The sequence below is a fragment of the Hyla sarda genome, chromosome 8, assembly GCF_029499605.1.
Source record: "Hyla sarda isolate aHylSar1 chromosome 8, aHylSar1.hap1, whole genome shotgun sequence".
Classification (NCBI taxonomy): domain Eukaryota; kingdom Metazoa; phylum Chordata; class Amphibia; order Anura; family Hylidae; genus Hyla; species Hyla sarda.
Genome location: NC_079196.1, coordinates 151,623,408 through 151,641,753, shown reverse-complemented (window position 1 = coordinate 151,641,753; position 18,346 = coordinate 151,623,408). Strand labels below are relative to the sequence as shown.

The 18,346-nt window shown below is 42.2% G+C and overlaps 1 long non-coding RNA gene across 1 annotated transcript; it reads right to left on the bottom strand.

Annotated features, from left to right (window-relative positions):
- Positions 1 to 787: 787 nt before the first annotated feature.
- LOC130284838 (uncharacterized) lies at positions 788 to 16,411 on the bottom strand. Its single transcript, XR_008847159.1, has 3 exons — positions 16,310 to 16,411; positions 8,232 to 8,277; positions 788 to 1,219 (listed from the first exon to the last, which is right to left on the bottom strand). It is a non-coding gene; the product is annotated as an uncharacterized LOC130284838 (long non-coding RNA).
- Positions 16,412 to 18,346: the final 1,935 nt, after the last annotated feature.

Here is an 18,346-nt window from a genome sequence, read left to right as displayed (position 1 = left end):
AATGACCAATTTATTTTATAGTGCTTAAACATGTAACTATAAGGCTAAGTTTCTACTTGTTTTTTTGTCCTGCGTTTTTTTGTTTGAAAAAAACGCCTGAAAAAACACCATTGCAATTTCCCGCATCTGGCGATTTTTCATTCCTGTAGAAATTGCATTTTTGGCACCTTGGCAGTTTTTCCAGCCTTTCCAAGTTGGATTTTTTTAAAACTTTTTGGCTGACTCCAGAGAAAATGGCTGCTGTTCCTCTTCCTGGGAACAGCCCCTTTTTTTCACAGGGGAAAAAACACCAAAGAAAAACTCCTAATGCAAAACATACATGGCGTTTTTTCACTCCCGTAGACTTCTATGGGAGAAAAACGCCACAATTTTGACTAAGAAACGCCAGTGGCTCAACATGCTGCGACTTTTGAAAACCGCCAAGGAGCTGAAAAACACCAAAAAAGAGAGAAAAAACGCCAAAAGGATAAAAAAAAAGGCAAAATGAAAAACGCCAAGTGGAAAAAGAATTTAGCGATTTCTCATTAATTTACAGCTAACATCTGGCCGCAGCGTAAAGTAAAAATCTTAGCCTTATTGTACAGAACCTGGAACCAGGTTTGGTGAGTATGAGATTTTTGTGTAGCATCATGCCCTGCAACATATTAAAAAAAAGTTATTTCTTTATCCAGCAGCCATAAAAAATTAACTGGGCATTACTTTAACACATATCCCCCATACACACACACACACACACACACACACACACACACACACATTATTTATTGTTTATGTTCTGTATGTTTTTTCTTGTTTATTAGTCCTTTGCCTTTGTAATGTCTTTTTTTCAGCTGGAACACCCTTAACTAACAGCTGGTCTTTATTTTTATTGAAACAGTCTCATAAATGGCCTATGCAAGTTTAATGTCCTTCCAGAGTTAACCTTTGTCACTTTTTCGTGCAATCTGCTACATGAGACCACCACCCAGTAGAGCCGCCTACCCATATTTTCCATGAGTCTGCCAAATTCCAGTCTGATAGCACGACCTCTTGCTCTGGAGTTACTGCTAAATATCAGTATATGTAGTCTAATGAGTCTACGAAGCAGCATCATTACCCTGGTGAAAAGTCGTATGGGACTCCATGTGAAGGGTGAACGGAGCAGATTACAGCCACTTCAATATGCAAGGAAATTTACAAGAGCAGAAATTCAAGTTGCTGAACATTCTGAAGCCAAGATCTGTAGGAAAAAGATAGCTGCATTACAAACTTACAAACATGACATTTGCCATCCAAATGATTTTTAATGAATACTTTGTCAAAATTTAATTGAACAACACTTCTTGGTGAAACGATTTTGGTGAAACGAGTTTCAACACTCTTGGAAATGTAACAATAAGGAGTTAATCACTAGTTAGAAAAGCTATTTCTACCAGTCTCCAGCAGTTGTATATTGTTATCTTTACATTATTATACTATTAAACCAAATCTTCTGATATAATAGTATTCATCCCTGTGTCTGACTTGTCAGGACATTTCACTTGACTTGGCAAAGCAACAATATCAATATAGATGAAAAAGTTAAATTTAATGGCGGATGTACAGTATATCTTGACCTGGTATTTAGCACATTCCTTCTTTTAGAAATGTAAGAAAAGGAAATTGTGATTCGTGGTCATATGGATTCCTAAAGTGCTTTTCTGGTAATATGGACAAAAACATTCTATTTTTCAAAAAGTTTTTTTTTATTTTGAAATGTTTTAATGACCAAAGTCACACTAAAGCTGGAGTCAAATGGTATATTCAACGCGTGGAAATATTTCTTGCAGAAGTGTCTGTGACGGAAAGTCTGTCTCATAATTTTTCAGATTTCTATAACTTCATTCAGGTGAATAAAACAGTTATAGAAAATAAATGACCACAAATATAAGTAGTGGAAACATACCCTAAAGCTCTTACGAGGAGTGATGTTCTAACCTAAGGTATCCTGCAATAAATGTACGTTTTCTTTATTGCATTTTTTTGCCAACCACTTTTTTGCTTTGAAGTTGGCCAACAATGTTGCAATTTGCAATTTTAAAAACTTATATTTAATAAATGTGGGTAGAAACTCACTACAATTAAACCAACCATCTTTTATACTAATGTCACATCCCTTTGTTGGAGGAGGTGCAAAATGAGGCCTGCACACATTTTCTTTTTTACTTTTTCACATAAAAAACTGGCCCCATGAATGCTAATATGGATGACAAAAAGTAGCTTCTTCCTATGTCAGAAAACAGCTGTGGTTATAGGAAAACATGCTGGATGAAAAGATTCAGGAGGATTCATTTAATGTGAATGGCTAATTTTAGATTCAGACTTCATGCCATATGCATATTGTATTTCCTATGGATACTCTATGTCCTTTAATATTTTAAAAACATATTTCTTCATATATTTGACTGTTTATGTGTTTTAGAGAAAGATGATCAATGTGGATACATTCTTAGTACTGCACTGCAAATTATATTACAACTTCACCACTAATGCATTAAAATCTTCAAGGCCTTGTTCACCCCATCCAGTTTTAGTGCATTTTTTTTCACAGGTGGGTCATAACAAACAGGAAAATAGTTTGCTTGTGGTTTCTGGCACATTTCCATAATGTATTTCCTTATAGGATTTGTTTTGCATCAAATTATGGGAACTGTAAGGAAGGTAGAAATCATTCCTATCCTAGTTATGCATTCAGTGCTGTCTCAGTCCCTATGACACTCTTAGTCTCATTAACATTGAGAGGAATTGGTGGAAGTGCATTTCTAGTGGATTTGTGTGGTTGATAGCTGTGGAAGTGTAACGTACAATAAAAAAGAGTTTTTTTTTACATGTTTAGAAAAAAGGTACTTTTAGAAAAGTATACAACAGAATAGCTATCATCATCCAATATTAGAACAGGGAAACAAGTGTAAGATACCAACCAAAACCAATCTGTGTAGTGTTTCCAAATACAATAACTCCAAACTATAGCACTATGACCAGATATAATCAAAATATAAAAATCTTTAATGAAAAATACAAACACTCATAAAAAATACAAACATACCTATATCTATGTCATCATTAAAGTCATCTTAGGAACACACAACATGAGAAGGTAAGGTAATCATTATCAATGACCACATATATAATATTACCATCAATACAAAGTATATTGCAAATACGATCAACTACAGGAATTCTTCAGGAATGTGCAGTGTGACAGGATCTGAGGAACCAACATGTGCACCCAGCCATGGCCAGGACAGAACTCTGACTAAGCAGGAAACATTTTCCACCTCTTGTCCCAGACTCGGGCATGGAGTTGGGATACTTCCTGTATAAATTGGCTAGGAGTCTTACATGTGACTAGATTCTTGTGTCTACTGTACAGAGATGCAGTGGGGTGTGAGACAAATTTTGCAAGAAATAACCCTCTACCACTCTGTGTATGCATCTTATGACAGAATAATCTATAAATACACATATGCAATGTAAAATAATGCAGTTACCTAGGCCTATATCCCCTGAAATAAACATTATACTGTCCAGTAAACCTTTAAATACCTTTGCCACCTGACTAACTTTGATGTAGCAGCTAGAACAACTCGCACTGGGCCACCAGTTTTGCTTGTGAGTGTTCCTTTAATGGAAGCATACAGTATGTTCCTTATGTCTGTTCAGGCCACGGTAACCATACATTCCCGAACTGCTTGGTCATGGGATACGTTTTTTCAAGCAGCCCTCAAATTTCATATATAGATGTTAAATCAAAAGATGCGGACATATGTTTCTTCCCTAAAGGGATGTTGATTAATCTGCATTAGTTATGTTCTTTTCCATGCTGAATATTTTAGTCTTTCCCATATATTTTGGATGTAAAGGCTGTGCATTTTAATATTCATGCTCGGTGGAAGTTAAGGACTCTAAGTCCCTTGCTTATTTAATCAGTTTTCAGCCTAATTTGTAATCTGAGCACTAGTTGCTTCCTTAGTGCTGACTAATATTAAATGTGTAAAGTCTGCAGTGTAGCTGTTAGATGAACGTGTGAGCTTTGTCTCTATATCTGGAGCTATTATTCTTAGCTTTTATTTATGTAGTGCTAACATTTTCTGCAGAATTGTAAAGTAAGTAATTGTTGTGGGGATTGTTGAAAATGTAAGAAGAAATATTTCAATACTTTTATGCTGGGAATTTCTGAGGAATGGTCTGAAAAATAGAGAATATCCAGTGAACACCAGTTGTGTAGATGAAAATGCCTTGTTAATGTTAAAAGTAAGAGGAGATTGGGCAGAGTGGTTTGAGTTGATAGGAAACAATAACTCAAATAACCAGTGGTTTCAACCAAGGTTATTTAAAATACTATCTCTGAACGCACAGCACATCATATCATGAAACAGATTGGCAAAAGCAGCAGAAGACCAGATCAGGTGCCACTCATCCACTAAGAAAAGAAAACCAAGGCAACAGTTTGCACTGATTCACCAAATTTTAACAATGGGAGACTGGTAGAATGTTGTCTGGTCTGATAAGTCTCAATTCCAGCTGTGACAATCAGATGACAGGGTGGGAATTTGAGTACCCAACATAAAAGCATGCACCCATCATGCCTTGTATCAATAGTTAAGTCATGGTTAAGCGTGGGAGGCATTTTCTTGGCACATTTTGAGCCCTTTAGTACCAATTAAGCATCTTTAAATGTGACAGCCTACCTGAGTATTAGTGCTGAAAATGTCAGTCCCTTTATGACCACAGTGGATCCATCTTCTGATGGCTTCTTCCAACAGAATAATGCACCCACAAAGCTCACATCATTTTAAACTGGTTTCTTGAACATGACAATAAATTTGCTGTACTCCAATGGCCTTCACAGTCACCAGATCATCCAATAGAGCACATTTGGAATGGGTGGTATGGGAGATTCTCATCATAGATGTGCGGCCAACAAATCTGCAGCAACTGTGTGATACCGTTATTTATATATGGGCCAAAAGCTCTGAGGAATGTTTCAAGCACCTTGTAGAAAGTATGTCACAAATAATGAAGGCAATTTTAAAGGCAAAAAGGGGGCCAACCCAGTACTAGAAAGATGTACCTTATATAGTGGCCAGTGAGTGTATGTGCAACCTCAGAGGGATATAGTTCATTCACTGCCATAGCATAGCATTGATCAGTGTTATTGGTGCTCCATTGCTCCAGCCTGTTATGGCTCCCAGCTGATCAGGATTTCACCGCGGTGGTCCCGATCAGCGCCGCTCAGCAGCTGGGATTGTTTAAATTTTAGGGGTTATTCCTGGACATCACCGCGATCTGTGATTTCCAGCATTAGCCACAGGTCCCGGTGGCTGATAGCCACCTGGACCATCACACCATGATTGCGTGCTCAGCTCCTAAGTGCGCATCATAGAAGGGGAGCGGCCGCAGGGCGTACATGTATCCTTAAGAGGTTAAGAAATGTTTTTTCTATCCACATGATAAGGGATAAGTTTCTGATCATGGGGTCCGACCACTTTACCAGTCACAGTGGCATAATTACACATTTCTGTGGCGGTCTTTTAATGAAGGGACTGCAGTACGCAAGTGAGATCTCCATCGATAAGATTATGTTGTCTTAAGGCACAGCAGTATCTGATCAAGGTTATGGCATGAAATACTATTGTATAATAGTTGCAAAATTTCAGTGTTGGAAGTATGTGCTTTGAGTAAGTGATTACTCAGGATGGATTTTTCAACGCATAACCAAAATGGGATAAACAACTTTGACTTCTCTTAACTTTTTACATGAATTTCAATTTTTTGATAGAAATAAAAGCAGCTAAATGCATTAAGCATCCATAGAAGCCAATAATAACACCAGTGATTCATTGTGTATTTACTTTGTATGGCCAGCATATGTCTTTTTTCATATGTGGTTTTATAATTTTTTTAAATTAGCAATAATAACAGATTTCAAGGACCACATATGTAAGGCTAGTTTCACACTGCCGCTGGGCCCTGCCACAAATGTCCGTTAAGGCTCTCTTTTTTTTTTATGCCTTTAATGTCCTTTAGTGTGAAGATCCCATTCAAGTTATTCTGCCGGAAGATAATGGCCGTCACACTGCCGGGCACTAACGGCAGTGTGGAAGGAGCCTAAGAGAGCGCATAGGGGACAATGGAGAGCAGGAAATACATTCAAGCAAATGGTGCTTTAGACACTTACAGAGTCTATGTAATTTACCTAGAGACATGTCAAAAGTTTTGAACAGTTGGGGTCTGAATGTTTAGACTCCCATGAACAATAGATCAAGCCAGGAAAAATGTGTGCTTCACTCGCCATAATCTTCATCCAGTTGCACTAGATGAACTCCATAGACTTATAATGGAGCCTGTCTAGTAGAACTGGATGCAGTAAGCTGGGGGGTTCAGAGAAGCACTTAACCCCTTAAGGACTCATGATTTTTTCCTTTTTTGCACTTTAGTTTTTTCCTCCTTATCTTTAAAAAATCATAATTCTTTCAATTTTGCACCTAAAAAATTAATATATAACTTTTTTATTTTTCCACGTATGGGGCAAGATGAGGGCTAATTTTTTTTGCACCGTGATCTAAAGTTGTTAGTGGTATCATTTTTGTATTGATTGGACTTATTGATCGCTTTTTATTAATTTTTTCTTTATATAAAAAGTGACCAAAAATACGCTATTTTGGACTTTTGAATTTTTTTGCGCGTACGCATTTGACCGTGCGGTTTAATTAATGATATATTTTTATAATTTCGACATTTCTGCATGCAGCACTACCACATATGTTTATTTTCATGTTTATTTACACAGGTTTTTTTTAATGGGAAAAGGGGGGTGATTCAAACTTTTATTAGGGAAGAAGTTAAATGATCTTTATTAACTTTTTCTTGCAGTGTTATAGCTCCCATAGGGGGCTATAACACTGCACACACTGACCTTTTACATTGATCAATGGTTTCTCATAGGAAACCATTGATCAATGATTCTGCTGCTTGACTGCTTATGCCTGGTTCTCAGGCACTGAGCAGTCATTCGTCGATCGGACACCAGGAGGCAGGTAAGGGGACCCTCCTCGTATCCTACAGCTGTTCAGGATGCCGCGATTTCACAGCAGTTGTCCCGAACAGCCCCCTGAACTAACTGGCATTAGTTTAGTTTCACTTTAGATGCGGCGATCAACTTTGAACGCCATGTCTAAAGGGTTAATAGCGCGCGATCAGTGCCGTGCGCTATTAGCCACGGGTCCCGCGTTATAGAACGGGAGCGGACTCAGGATGTACAGGTACACCCTGAGTCCTTAAGGGGTTAATCATGCACTTCTGCTTTACTTTAATGATCATTAAACACTTGGACCTCGGCCTATCAAAACTTTTCACATGTCTCTAGAACATGTCAAAAATTTTGGTAGATAACAGGGCCACTTTAAGGACTGTCTCTCATTGTCCTGACCTTTCAGAGTGGTGATTTTTGTGTTCTCACTGCTGTCATTCTCTTCACTTCAGGGGTGAAACCAGATCTATGATATTTGCCAGTAGTACATTTTTCTTTCCATTACTTTCTGGCCAATAAGAGAACAACACCTACTCATGTGTGCTATATTATGATGACATAGTGCTGGAGAAAGTGCACTGAATTAAACAGGCTGGCATTGTGTTAGGGGATGATGAACAACACATTACCATATATGGCATATTAAGGGAGGAGCTGGTTTTTGAAGTACTATGTTTGCAAGATGAAGTGTGACCATTAGGAAAAACAGCAACGGGATCACAACAAAGAAGGGGTTACTTCACAAAAGCAGCACTGGTGTAAGAATTGAACGGCTGATGATGACAGGTTAGGCTGGGTTCACACCATGTTTTAAGCAATACAGGACGGTACAAGGCTGGGGGAGCGAAAACTGGGCGCTCCCATATCCCAGCCATATCCGGCATGTAATGCATTTCAATGAGCCGACCGGAGTCAAACGCTGGCTCTGGTCGGCTCATTGAAATGCATTACAAATGGGCTGGATACGGCTGGGGTACAGGAGCGCCCGGTTTTCGCTCCCCCCCTGCCATATATGGTCTCGTATTACTTAAAACGTAGTGTGAGCCCAGCCTTACACAAGGGACAGCTGCTAAAATCTTTATGGTTACTCAGAAATAGGAAGGGAACCTTGATTTTACCTTTCAGGCACAGTGTGAATCCCATAAAAGAGGCAGGATGCTCAGGATGCATGCACACTTACCAGACTAAGAACCACCACCGCTTCCTGTCCAATCCTGGTTTTCCAACTGCTAAAAACAGAACTCCTCTTACAACAGGCAATGAACAACAGTAAGACACATGGGGGGAGATTTATCAAAACATGTGCAAAGGAAAAGTAGTCCAGTTGCCCATAGCAACCAATCCAATTTCTTCTTTCATTTTGCAGAAGCCTTTGCTAAAAATGAAAGAAGAGAGTTGATTGGTCAACTTGGCTATGGGCAACTGGGTAACTATAAATAATGTTAAGAATCACGTAAGTTATTAAGTGGCAAAGTGTTTAAAACAACAATGAGCACTGAAGACCGGTACTGGGTTCTATTCTGATCTTTGCATCATTTACATGTTTGTATACATCACCCCATTTAACTTCTATGCTTTAAAAACATACTTAGACTAGCTCTATGATGTACAGTATATGATTCTACGTTTAGGAGAAAAGCTATGTAATACATTTGCATATAATAAATGTATCAGATAAACACATCATTGAATATATTGGTATTAGTGAAATTCATTGACGTTTTATTAGTTTACAGAGGATCAATAGTCATTGTGAAGACCTGCCATTAGACTAAACATTTACAGCTGCACTGCCATGGCAATTAAGCACACAGGATAATCATTATACCTAGCATGTCCCCAGCCTGGTATTACATAAAGGTCAGCTAATTCTTCTGTGATCTTTATTGCATTAAATCACAGACAAGGAGAAAAATTCCCTCACCACCCCTTCATGCAAAGCTTATGTGGCACATACAAAATAAGCCTTTTTTATAAGTCTTTTTTATATATATAATTCACAACTCTATGGGGGAGATTTATCAAAACCTGTGCAGTGAAAAACTTGGCGAGTTGTTTATAGCAACCAATCAGATTGCTTCTTTAATTTAAAAAAAAAAGGCCTCCAAATATAAAGAAGCAATATGATTGGTTGCTTTGGACAACGGGTCGACATTTCCTTTGCACTGGTTTTGATAAATCTCCCCCCATGCTTTTTGCAATGTAACTTTTAGGAAAATCTGAGTTATTTTCTTGGCTCCTATCATCACAAAGAGTGCTCCATAGGACACAAGAGGGATACTCTTCTTTGCAGATATTGAACAGTAACTAAACACATTGGGTACTTGTGCACATACAGCAGATTCTTGTATCCATGGACTTGCAGAATGTGTTCACCTGTGCACAAGAGGATGCAGCCAAGGACAGCTAAGAAAATGGTCACATGAGTAGATCACATGATAGTCACCATCCTATGGATTCAGAGACCATGGATTTTAAATGTTTACGTAACCATTCATGGGCAGCTGGTATACATACTTAAAGAAATAGTTTTAGAAAGTAGCCAACCTATTTAACTCAGAATTCCCTAAAAGTGCATATGAAAACAAGTAAATACAGGTGAATAACCCTTTTAAGGGGCTAATGGTTGGGTTTAAAGATGACTTGTCCCTTTTTATGGTATGCAGTATGGGCATGGCTGTATAGGCCTTTTGACTCTGAACCTATACTTACTATCACTAGGTACTTGACCCCTTCATTGCTGAGATCTAAGAATTTACAATTAAATGAACATACATATTTGGAGTCCACCAGAAGTTCCTCTTTGTTGCTAGATTACAGGGGAGAGGCAGGGATTACAGTACAGTCTAGTGGCTGTCAATCCTGCGGGTATAGAAAATGACAAGTGCACAAATGGGAGTGACTAACTGGAGAAGAGGTCAAACTGTGCTGGGCTCTAGCAACTAGAGATAAGTGAATTTTTGAAAAATTCAATTCGGCCGATTCGCCGAATTCTCCCCCAAAATTTGGTTCGGTCCGAATTTATTTGCCGCGAATCTGTATTAAAATTGCTATTTCTGGCCTACAGAGAGCCTCAATAGGGGTATAGAACACTTTTCCTTGCTGTAACATGCATAGGATGTGCGCTGGGTTAGTGAAACAATAGTGTTATTTAGTATGACATGCAGATTAAAGACATCACTATTAGAATCACTTTATTAGAGTAACAGAGCACAGAGCCTAGAGGTGGCATCAGTATGGAGACCATATAGTGGCTGAATGACACAGTGTGGAGGCGGCGGCAGCATGAGGAGACCATACAGTGCCTGGATGACACAGTGTGGAGGTGGCGGCAGCATGAGGAGACCATATTGTGGCTGAATGACACAGTGTGGAGGTGCCAGCAGCATGAGGAGACCATATAGTGGCTGGATGACACAGCGTGGAGGTGGCGGCAGCATGTGGTGACCATATAGTGGCTGAATAACCCAGATTAAAGATATATTTTAGCATTTAAATTGAAGATAACAAATAGATGAACCTAAAAAGTTTTATTTACTTTGCCAGCAGCATGAGAAGACCACATGGCGGTACAGTGACACAGCCTGGAGGTGGCAGAAGCATGAGGAGACCATATAGTGGCTGAATGACACAGCCTGGAGTTGGCATCAGCAAGAGCAGACCATATAGTGGCTGAATGACACAGCCTGGAGTTGGCGGCAGCATGAGGAGACTATAGCGGCTGAATGACACAGCCTGGAGTTGGCGGCAGGATGAGGAGATCATATAGTGGCTGAATGACACAGCCTGGAGTTGGAGGCAGCATGAGGAGAGCATATAGTGCCTGAATGACACAGCATGGAGGCAGTGGCAGCATCAGGAGACCATATGGTGGCTGAATGACACAGCCTGGAGTTGGCGGCAGCATGAGCAGAATATATATTGACTGAATGACACAGCCTGGAGTTGGTGGCAGCAAGAGCAGACCATATAGTGACTGAATGACACAGCCTAGAGTTGGCGGCAGCATGAGGAGACCATATAGTGGCTGAATGACACAGCCTGGAGTTGGCGGCAGCATGAGTAGACCATATAGTGACTGAATGACACAGCCTAGAGTTGGCGGCAGCATGAGGAGACCATATAGTGGCTGAATGACACAGCCTGGAGTTGGCGGCAGCATGTGGAGTCCATATAGTGGCTGAATGACCCAGCGTGGAGGTGGCGGCAGCATGAGGAGACCATATAGTTGCAGGATGAGACAGCCTGGAGGTGGCAGCAGCATGAGGAGAACGTATGGTGGCAGAATGAGACAGCCTGGAGCTGGCATCAGCATGAGGAGAACATATGATGGCAGTATGAGACAGCCTGGAGGTGGCATCATCAGCATCAAGAGTCCCGATAGTGACCCGGTGACATAGTGGGGCGGTGGGTGGCAATACCAGTACCCGGTGACAAAGGTGGGTGAAAAAGGAGAACTTGGCATCAGATGTGTGGCATAAGGCAGGTGGCAGGATCAGGATAGTAGCTGAGGCAGGTAGGCAGAAGAAAACAGTCTCTTTTGTAAAAGCGTTAGTGTGCACAAGTAAGTACTGAGGATATGCATTACGTAAAACATAACTTTTAATAATATGCTTAGGATAAAATATATGTACCCAAAATTTTTCTGAAATCAAATAAAAGGAAAGGTGTGCAAAAAACACCATGTGCCACCTTCACCACCAAGTATTGATGTAATGCAAAGACCTCTAAAAGGTGGAAGGGAACAACGTATGGGTAAAAACTTCCCCTGTAAGGCTACTCTTGCATTATTAATTTCCACTTGGCAAGTGTTACTCGCCCTAAAAAGGGCGGCCCCACACAGGAAACTCTCCCTATTTCCACCTAAAAATCCTGTGAAATGGCAGTGTTTGTAGGTGGAAATAGGGAGTGGTTCCTGTGTGGGGCCGCCCTTTTTAGGGCAAGTAACACTTGCCAAGAAGGGAATTAATAATGCGAGAGTAGGGCCTTACAGGGGAAGGTTTTACCCCCACCTGTTACAATGGACCATACGTTGTTCCCTTCCACCTTTTAGAGGTCTTTGCATCACTTCAATACTTGGTGGTGTAGGTGGCACATGCTGTTTTTTGCACACCTTTCCTTTTGTTTGATTTCAAAAAATTTTTGGGTACATATATTTTATCCTAAGAAAATTTACGTTTAAGCTAATGCTTATCCTCAATACTTACTTGTGGTCTGATGCGGAGGAATGTCTGTAACTGGGGAGCAGCACCTTAAATATGTTTTGCACTATCCATATTTGTGAAGAGTTGGTGTGGCACCATGGTCAATCTACTCTGATGCATCAGGCATTGGTGGGTGGAAATTCTGGCTGTTCCATGCCTGATTCATCTTCACAAAGGTCAGTATCTCCACATTTATTGTGGACCGACAAGTTCTCCATGGGGTTACTATGGCCCCCGCTGCACTAAACACCCGCTCTGATGGCACACTACTGGATGGGCAGGACAGCTTTTCCAGGGCAAACTCTGCTAGTTGCGGTCACAATTCAAGTTTGGCTGCCCAGAAGTCCAGCTGATCTTCAAGGTGTGTTGGCATGGTCATGTCAAGGTATGGCACCACCTGCTGGTTCAGGTCCTGCTCCAGGTCTACCTGCTGCTGATGAGTTGCATCACTATGCGGGTGAAGAAACCTACTCATCAGCGATTGTAGACTTAGGCTGCGTCTGATGGAGCTGGTACTGCTCCTGCCACCCCACCCCTTCCCAGCAGCCATGGCAGTGGAAGGTGAGCGCAGAGGGTCCCCCGAGTCAGACCTGCGAGAGGATGGACGATGGCACAGACTGACTATGTAGGATGTCTCTGTAGTAGGTCAGTTTGTCGTCCCTCTCAGTGGGTGTAAAAAGGGCTCCCATTTTGTGCCGGTAGCAAGGGTCCAATAAGGTGGAGAGCCAGAAGTCATCCCGCTGTCGAATAGTGACAATTCAGCGGTCATTATGCAAGCAAGTGAGCCTGCATTGTGCAATTTGTGAAAGTGACTGGGAGGGACTCCCTGCCTCCATCTCCACTGCATACTGCCTCGGTGTGTCTGGGTCCTCTGTCTCGCCTTCCTCATAACCCTCTAGCTCCTCTGGCTGCTCCTGCTCCTCCTCTCCTATCAGATAACTAGAAAATGCACATCTCACAAAACCTAAACAGTGCTCCACTGTGCCCCTCCCCCTCCTCCTAATCTTCTAGTTCAGCCCCCACATGGCTCATGTGGACGTGAGATGTAGGCGCCACGTCTCCAGTGCCCTGACCAGCCATCGTTTCCAACACGTGTTGTAATAGATGAAGCAGTGGAATGACATTGTTCATCCTGTAATCCTGGCGACTGACTAATAAGTTGGCTTCCTCAAATGGCCTGAGCAAATGGCAGGTGTCACATATGAGCTGCCATTGGTTGACATTGAAGTTACACAGGGGAGTCCCCCTATCGGCTTGGATCATCAAGAAATTGGTCATGGCTTTTTTCTGTTCATATAGTCGTTCCAAAATATGGAGGGTAGAATTACAACATGTGGCAATGTTGCAAATCAGACTATGTTGGGGGATACCGTTCTGATGCTGCAGCTCAAGGAGGGTGTGCTTTGCAGTGTACAAGTGGCTGAAATGCATGCAAAGGTTCCTTCCCATTATTAGGATTTCTTGCAGATGGGGGAACACTTCAGGAACCGCTTGACAACCAGATTGAACACATATGCCATGCAGGGCGCATGGCTCAGGCTTCCTATACGCAGAGCAGACAAGAGGTTCTTCCTGTTGTCGGTCACCCTGGCTCCCCTTTCCTGTTTTCATGGAGTAAGCCATGATTCGATTTCTTGATGAATGAGTTTTAGCAGTTCCTCCCCTGTGTGACTCTGTTCACCAAGGCAAACTATTTGAAGAACAGTGGGGTATGCTGATGGGGCACTGAGACTTGTCCGTGCAGTGGAGGATGAGGAGGTGGAATTGCACACTGTCACAGGACCAACAACCTGAGAGCGTGAAGGCGGAAGTGGCGTGACCTGTCAAAGTTGCTGTTGTGGCTGTGCGGGAACCACATTCATCCAGTGGGCCGTAAAAGACATGTATTGTAGTTACAGCTCCAGACGTCGGCGCTTTGCACTTTGATACACACCGACAGGCTCAAGGACTGGCCTACCTTCTCTTCCACCAAATTGTGCATGGCTGGTACTGCCTTTTTTGCAAAGAAATGATGGCTTGGGACTCTCCACCTCAGCTCAGTGCAAGCCATGAGTTGTCTGAAAGTTGCAGAGCCCACCACTTGAAAAGGGAGGGACTTCCGCACCAGCAACTTGGACAGGAGCATATTCAACTTCTGCGCTGTTGGATGAGTGGGCGCATACTGTTGTCTCTTGGAGATGGCTGAGCCGATGGATTTGCTGGCAGAATGACTGACTCGAAGTAGGAGGAGCAGGAGCATCTGTAGCGACAGAAGATGGATATGACACACTGCACCCTTTAGCTAAGGTGGTGGAGCCTTGGCTGGCTGAAACAAGGAGAGGCATGCCACTGGGTGATGCAGCAGGCTGGACCACCACATTGAAGTGTTCCTCAGGTTCCTCAATTGTGTCTGCTTCAGGAGCCTGAACGCTCGCAACATGACCTCCCACACCACTCTCCTTATCACTACTTGCCCACCTAGCGGAGGAAGCGGCAGATGTCTCCTTCACTTCTTGGCTGGGCAATAGCTGCGACCTGTCCTCTAGTAGATTGTCCTCACTAAATAGTGGAGCTGAACCCACAGCATAAAATACTTCTGTGGGGGAGGGAACAGCATAGGACAGAGGCAATTGGAGGACAGAAACTGTTCCCGGGCCATGTTAACTCAGGGTTGTGTCTGAGGAACCCACTGGACTGTTGATTGGGGGTGTCAGATGTCACTTGTGATGAAGTGGATGACCGTGTTAACCAACCGATGATGGCAGTTGGGTTGCTGGTCAAGACATGACCGCTAGCTGATACCGGGAGCTCAGGCCTCTTGCTGTGACTCCTGCTTCCACTCGCCCCTAGTCTGCTTTGACCTCTGTCTGATGAATTTAGGCCTCTGCCACTCCTCTGTGCACTTCTTTGCATGACATACTTAGTGCATATATGAGGGGAGTACAACACGCTTCACTATGCTTAAAACAGTATTTGTCTACAACACCAGCAGGTGTGTACTTTTTTCTGGCCTTTCACAGTATATAGGCGCTTAAGACTTTAACAGGAACAAAATGGTATGTTACACCACTTAGATGTACGTATATGGTATGCCCTTATGAGGGGAGGAAAATACGCTCCAGTACGCTTAAAAACAGTATTTGTCTACAACACCAGCAGGTGTGTACTTTTGGTCGGCATTTCACAGTATCTAGGCCCCTAAGATTTTAACAGGAACAAAATGGGACACCACTTAGATGTACGCACAGGTTACACTTAATAGAGAACAATATGCTTTTAGTGCTCTGCTCACCCTTACTGGCTGGCCACTATTAGCTTTTCAGTTGTTGTACACACCAGTGCTGCAACACACAGTCGCTGTGTACTACACCCAAAATTGCACCTTCTCCCTCAATCCTATCAGTGCTTCTAGGATGGATTTGAGCTTGAGGTGAATCGTTGCTGTAAAAAAGCTTTTCTGTGCAACACACTGCTCTCTGTCCCTCTCTGCAATAGAACGCTGATGTGACTGGGAGATAAATCGCTGCTGTAAAAATGCTTTTCTGTGCAACACACACTGCTTTTTGTCCCTCTCTCTCTGTAATAGAACGCTGATGTGACTGGCCGCAAGATGACTGCCGATTATATAGGGCTGTGACATCACAGGGGTGGCTGGCTGCTGAAAGGCTGCATGCTGCATGTGATTCAGGGTCCCCCATGTTCCCACCTTCCCAGGATTCCTTGCCCCATGTCCTCACATGTGGATCCACCATTTTAGATGCCCCCTGGAGCCTGGACCGCACTAAATGGAGTTTAATGAAGCGATTCGATTGTTCAAAACGCAGCGATATTCGCATTTGTTGCGAATCAAATTTTTCCTGAAATTCGTAACGAAATGCCCAGTGGGCTCCAAAGCCTAATCTACTGTTTTTTTTTTTTTAAACTGCGATATCTTGGTCCTGAAGGGGTCAGTTAACTAATGAGAGATATGTAATTTCATGTTAAAAAAAAAAAAAAAACAGAGATATGTATGGACTAGCAAGCTTTGTGGATAGGGCATAAGTTGTGTTTTACCGGACAACCCTTTGAAACCTACCAATTATGTCCTCACTCCTTCTCTGGCTCATCCCACTGGCCTCCTCCTCCTGCTATTTAGACAGTTCTTATGGTCTATAAGTAATGCTGTCTGCCATCTGCTGGTGAAAGGAGAACATTAAATGGGAGTTTTTAACCTTTTTACTTAAGATTGCAGACATTAAAAACAACAGTTAAAGTGCACCAGTCATATATACTGTATATATATATATATATATATATATATATATATATATATATATATATAAAACAAAACAAAAACTTGTAAAGCTGCCCACACATGTATGATCCAGGCATACCTTAAAGGGGTACTCCACCCCTAGATATCTTATCCCCTATCCAAAGTATAGGGGATAGGATGTCTGATCGCGGGGGTGCCACCGCAGGAACCCCTGTGATCTCCTTGCTACACCCGGCGTTCATCTGAACACTGGGTATGGGCAGTGGGGTCATGACATCACTGCCATGCCCATCGTGACGTAATGCCCCCTCAATGAAAGTCTATGCCACACCCCCTCCCATACACTTGACTTGAGGGGGCATGGGGGGCTATCACGAGGGGTGTGGCAGTGACGTCAAGACCCGGCTGCCCTCGCCAAGCATTTGGAGCGAAATGTTCCGAACGCTGGGGCAGTGGAGTATTGCTTTAAGTGGGACCTTAGGATGCTTTATATGCATAAACAAAGCTTTTGTAAGGCATCCAGGAGCAGCTTCGTCTCCTCTTTCACCTATGCCACGGCTGCTCATTCTGTAATACACACAGCACTGTAATGTAATTTGATGGCGCATGCGTGGTAGAGATATGCGTGGTACTCATGGTTGCTGCAGGCAAGATTGTGGGCAGGAGGTTTTGTTGAGAGCTGCAATGTAGAATACTTGAATATAAAATAACAGCCACTGATATCCAAAAATATGAAGCTGAGGATATCTTTCAATATTCCTGATAGTTTAACATTACTTTTTTAGGGTACGTTCACACGGGCAGATTACCTGCAGAATTTCCGCAGCATATTTGAAGCGGAAAATCCGCAGCAGATAATCTGCTACCATTGAATTCAATGGGTCCGAAGGAAAATCTGCAAAACTGCCTCCATTGCGGATTTTCAATTCCGCAGGTAATCTGCCCGTGTGAGCGTACCCTTAGACCTCACCCGAGGAAGTGCTCTTAGATATGACTACTCATTTCTTATTTACTTTCCTCCTACCATAAGGCACATCATCATGCTGTTACTTTTCGTTTTTCAGAATGCAAATCTGATTTTTTTGGAAACTATCCAAGGGCTTTATTGATTTATTTTCCAAAATAACATGGATACTGATCTACATCTTGTCGTATTATGTTTATTTTATTATCCGAGGAATCCCAGTTCTGTTTGGAAGTTCACAGGATCTCTTGTTTTAGGAGGCGCACGTCAGTGACAATGAATCACGACAATTCACCATTTATGATATATGGTGGTGTAAGGATGAATTGTAATTGGTATTCTGCTGGTAAGGTTGAATGTGAAGGGGAGGTATAGTATAACAGTGTTGGCCTGGGGCTCCTTAGGCCCACTAGAAGTGATTTGAATCTCTACCCTCAATTTTTACAGAACACATGAATGCATGGCCAATATGTGTTATTGTGGAGGAGATTGCAATGAAGTGAGTTTAACACTGGGGTAGAAATGTAATGTTAAAGGAGTTGTGTGGGGAAAAGTATCTTTTCCCCTATCCACAGGATAGGGCCTAAGTGTCTGATTGTGGGGGGATCCGACTGCTCCCCCCCCCACCCCCTGCGATTTCCTGAACAGTCCCTGGCTCTCTGAGCGTAGTGCGCCGTGGGGATGGCACGCGCTCCCTTCACTTCTATGGGAGCACCGAAGATGTCTGAGTTCAGCACCTCAAAAGAAGACCTAGACAATAGTGAATGTGGCCTATGTTGATGAATCCAGTTAGATTAATCGTATGATTGCTTAACACAAATACTATAATTATCTTGATCCATACAATTTTACTTCAAGAGTACCTGTCACCAAATTAAACTTTTAATATATTG